General features: G+C 36.8%; 1 non-coding gene across 1 annotated transcript; it reads right to left on the reverse strand.

The window, feature by feature from the left end:
• Window positions 1-1,460: 1,460 nt before the first annotated feature.
• On the reverse strand, window positions 1,461-1,564 carry LOC130971105 (small nucleolar RNA R71). The gene has a single exon (XR_009082336.1). It is a non-coding gene; the product is annotated as a small nucleolar RNA R71 (small nucleolar RNA).
• Between the last annotated feature and the right edge of the window lie 3,727 nt (window positions 1,565-5,291).

The following is a 5,291-nucleotide window of genomic DNA, read 5'->3' on the forward strand; positions in this document are numbered from 1 at the left end:
CCTTTTTTCTCTCAAAATTTCGAACATTTGAGTTGACTTAGTCAAAAATTTTTAAAATTAGTTGTTTCTTGTAAGTCAAGTCAAATTTTCAATTTTAAAAATCTTATCTTTTCAAAATCTTTTTCAAAAATCAATTCTTTTTTCATTTTTTATTTATTTTCGAATTTTTTTATTTTAATTTTTCAAAATCTTTTTCTTAATTTTATTTCAAAATTTTCAAAACTTAACCAACATGTGATGTGATTGATTCAAAAATTTGAAGTTTGTTACTTTCTTGTTAAGAAAGGTTCAATCTTTAAATTCTAGAATCATATCTTTTAGTTTCTTGTTAGTCAAGTAATCAATTTTAATTTTAAAAATTAAATCTTTTTAATCATATCTTTTTATCATATCTTTTATATCATATCTTTTTCAAATTTTTATCTTTTTCAAAATTTTGAATTTAAAATATCTTTTCCAACTTCTTATCTTCTTATCTTTTCAAAATTGATTTTCAAATCTTTTTCAATTAACTAACTAACTCTTTGTTTGTTTCTTATCTTTTTCAAAACAACTTAACTACTTCTCCCTCTCTAATTTTCGAAAATATCTTTCCCTTTTTCAAAATTTTTCTTACATTAATTAATTGTTTCAACTTTTAATTTTAATTTTATTTCTTATCTTAATTTTTGAAAATCATTAACTCCTTTTCAAAAATTATTTTCGAAAACTTCTCTCCCTCATCTTATTCTATTTATTTATTCATTTACTAACACCTCTCTTCACCTCTCTTCATCTCAAATCACTGCCTCTATCCTCACCCTTGTGTTTGGATTATTCATTCTTCTTCACTCTTATTCCCTTTCTTCTTCTACTAACAATAAGGAACCTCTTTACTGTGACATAGAGGATTTCTCTTCTTTTTCTGTTCTCTTCACCTTCATATGAGCAGGAACAAGGAAAAAGGCATTCTTGTTGAAGCTGATCCAGAACCTGAAAAGACTCTAAAGAGGAAACTAAGAGAAGCTAAATTACAACAATCCAGAGACAACCTTGCTGAAATTTTTGAACAAGAAAAGGAGATGGCAGCCGAACCCAACAACAATAATGCAAGAAGGATGCTTGGTGATTATACTGCACCTACGTCCAAGTTTGATGGAAGAAGCATCTCAATTCCTGCCATTGGAGCAAACAATTTTAAGCTGAAACCTCAATTAGTTGCTCTAATGCAACAAAACTGCAAGTTTCATGGACTTCCATCAGAAGATCCCGACCAGTTCTTAACTGAGTTCTTGTAGATCTGTGAGACTGTTAAGACTAATGGAGTAGATCCTGAAGCCTATAGGCTCATGCTTTTCCCTTTTGCTGTAAGAGACAAAGCTAGAGCATGGTTGGACTCTCAACCTAAAGATAGCCTGGACTCCTGGGATAAGCTGGTCACGGCCTTCTTGGCTAAGTTCTTTCCTCCTCAAAAGCTGAGCAAGCTTAGAGTGGATGTTCAGACCTTCAAACAAAAAGATGGTGAATCCCTCTATGAAGCTTGGGAAAGATACAAGCACATGACCAAAAGATGTCCTTCTGACATGTTTTCAGAATGCACCATGATAGATATATTCTATTGTGGTCTATCTGAGTTCTCTAAGATGTCACTGGACCATTCTACAAGTGGATCCATTCACCTAAAGAAAACGCCTATAGAAGCTCAAGAACTTATTGACATGGTTGCAAATAACCAGTTCATGTACACTTTTGAGAGGAATTCCGTGAATAATGGGACGCCTCAAAGGAAGGGAGTTCTTGATATTGATGCTCTGAATGCCATATTGGCTCAGAACAAAATGTTGACTCAGCAAGTAAACATGATTTCTCAAAGTCTGAATGGATGGCAAAATGCTTCCAATAGTACTAAAGAGGCATCTTCTGAAGAAGAAGCTTATGATCCTGACAACCCTGTAATAGCAGAGGTAAATTATATGGGTGAACCTTATGGAAACACCTATAATTCATCATGGAGAAATCATCCAAATTTCTCATGGAAGGATCAACAAAAGCCTCAACAAGGCTTTAATAATGGTGGAAGAAATAGGCTCAGTAGTATCGAGCCTTATCCATCATCTTCTCAGCAACAGACAGAGAATTATGAACAGAGCACCTCTAACTTAGCAAACTTAGTCTCTGATCTGTCTAAGGCCACTTTAAGTTTTATGAGTGAAACAAGGTCCTCCATTAGAAATCTGGAGGCACAAGTGGGCCAGCTGAGTAAGAAAGTCACTGAAATGCCTCCTAGTACTCTCCCTAGCAATACTGAAGAGAATCCAAAAAGAGAGTGTAAGGCCATTGATATAATCAATATGGCCGAACCTAGAGAGGAAGGAGAGGACGTGAATCCCAATGAGGAAGACCTCATGGGACGTCTCTCAAGCAAGAAGGAGTTTCCTATTGAGGACCCAAGGGAATCTGAGGCTCATATAGAGGCCATAGAGATCCTATTAAACCTCCTTCTGCCATTCATGAGCTCTGAAGACTATTCTTCCTCTGAAGAGGATGAAAATGTAATTGGAGAGCAAGTTGCTCAATATTTAGGAGCTATCATGAAGCTGAAAGCCAAGTTATTTGGTAATGAGACTTGGGAAGTGGTACCTCCCTTGTTCATTAGTGAACTAGATACATGGGTTCAGCAAACTTTACCTCAAAAAAGACAAGATCCTGGCAAATTCGTAATACCCTGCACCATAGGCACCATGATCTTTGAAAAAGCTCTGTGTGACCTGGGGTCAGGCATAAATCTTATGCCACTCTCTGTAATGGAGAAGCTGGGGATCATTGAGGTACAACCTACTATATTTTCATTGCAAATGGCAGACAAGTCAGTAAGACAGGCTTATGGATTGGTAGAGGATGTGTTGGTAAAAGTTGAAGGCCTTTACATCCATGCTGATTTCATAATCTTAGACACTAGGAAGGAGGAGGATGAATGCATCATCCTTGGAAGACCTTTCCTAGCCACAGCAGGAGCTGTGATAGATGTTAACAGAGGAAAATTAGTCCTTCAATTGAATGGGGACTACCTTGTGTTTAAGGCTCAAGGATCTTCCTCTGCAACCATAGAGAGGAAGCATGAAAAGCTTCTTTTAGTACAGAGTCAAACAAAGGCCCCACAATCAAACTCTAAGTTTGGTGTTGAGCGGCCACAGCCAAACTCTAAGTTTGGTGTTGAATCCCCACATCCAAACTCTAAGTTTGGTGTTGGGAGTCTACAACATTGACCTGATTACCTGTGTGGCTGATGAGCGGATAATTTATACGCTTTTTGGCATTGTTTTTAGGTAGTTTTTAGTATGATCTAGTTACTTTTAGGGATGTTTTCATTAGTTTTTATGCTAAATTCACATTTCTGGACTTTACTATGAGTTTGTGTATTTTTCTGTGATTTCAGATAATTTCTGGCTGAAATTGAGGGACTTGAGCAAAACTCTGATAAAAGTCTGACAAAGGACTGCTGATGTTGTTGGAATCTGACCTCCCTGCACTCAAAATGGATTTTCTGGAGCTACAAAACTCCAAATGGCGCGCTCTCAACGGAGTTGAAAGGTAGACATCCAGAGATTTCCAGCAATATATAATAGTCTATACTTTATTCGTAATTAGATTACGTAAACTGGCGCTCAACGCCAGTTCCATGCTACATTCTGGAGTCAAACGCCAAAAACACATCACGAAGCAGAGTTGAACGCCCAAAACACGTTACAACTTGGCGTTCAACTCCAAGAGAAGCCTCAGCTCATGGATAGATCAATCTCAGCCCAAGCACACACCAAGTGGGCCCCGGAAGTGAATTTATGCATCAATTACTTACTTTAGTAAACCCGAGTAACTAGTCTAGTATAAATAGGAATTATTTACTATTGTATTAGATATCTTTGGTCTCAGTTTTATTTTATTATTCATCTTAGGAGACTATTGATCACGTTTTGGGGGCTGACCATTCGGCCATGCCTGGACCTTCATCACTTATGTAATTTCAACGGTGGAATTTCTACACACCATAGATTAAGGGTGTGGAGCTCTGCTGTACCTCGAGTTTTAATGCAAGTACTACTATTTTCAATTCAATTCAACTTATTCTTATTCTAAGATATTCGTTGCACTTCAACATGATGAATATGATGATCTGTGACACTCATCATCATTTTCACCTATGAACGCGTGACTGACAACCACTTCCGTTCTACCTTAGATTGGGCGCATATCTTTTGGATTCCTTAATCAGAATCTTCGTGGTATAAGCTAGAATTGATGGAGGCATTCATGGGAATCCGGAAAGTATAACCTTGTCTGTGGTATTCCGAGTAGGATTCCGGGATTGAATGAATGTGACGAGCTTCAAACTCGCGATTGCTTGGCGTGATGACAAACGCAAAAGAATCAATGGATTCTATTCCAACATGATCGAGAACCGACAGATGATTAGTCATGCTGTGACAGAGCATTTCGACCATTTTCACTGAGAAGATGGGATGTAGCCATTGACAACGGTGATGCCCTACATACAGCTTTCCATGGAAAGGAGTAAGAAGGATTTAAGGAAAGCAGTAGGAAAGCAGAGATTCAGAAGGCACAAGCATCTCCATGCGCTTGTCTGAAATTCCACCCATTAATTTACATAAGTATCTCTATCCTATTTTATTCCTTCGCGTATACTATAATTTCTTAACACAGTTGAATCCGCCTGACTGGGATTTACATGATGACCATAACTTGCTTCATACCAACAATCTCTGTGGGATCAACCCTTACTCACGTAAGGTATTACTTGGACGACCCAGTACACTTGCTGGTTAGTTGTGCGGAGTTGTGACAAAGTGTGATTTATGTTTGAGAGTGCTACCAAGTCTTTGGAGCCATTGTTGATGTTCACAAATTCGTGCACCAAGTTTTTGGTGTCGTTGCCGGGGATTGGTCGAGTATGGACAACTGACGGTTCATCTTGTTGCTCCGATTAGGTAATTTTCTTTTTATTTTCTTTTCAAAAAATTTTTCAAAAGTCTTTCAAAAAATTTTCTTTATTTTCGTTTTTCTAAAGAATATTTTCGAAAAATTTATTAAGAAAATACAAAAAAATCCTAAAATCATAAAAATCAAAAATATTTTTTGTTTCTTGTTTGAGTCTTGAGTCAATTTTTAAGTTTGGTGTCAATTGCATGTTTTAAAAATTATTATGCATTTTTCGAAAAATTCATGCATTCATAGGTTCTTCATGATCTTCAAGTTGTTCTTGGTAAATCTTCTTGTTTGATCTTGATGTTTTCTTG

This window comes from Arachis stenosperma, chromosome 3 (genome assembly GCF_014773155.1).
Source record: "Arachis stenosperma cultivar V10309 chromosome 3, arast.V10309.gnm1.PFL2, whole genome shotgun sequence".
Taxonomy (NCBI): domain Eukaryota; kingdom Viridiplantae; phylum Streptophyta; class Magnoliopsida; order Fabales; family Fabaceae; genus Arachis; species Arachis stenosperma.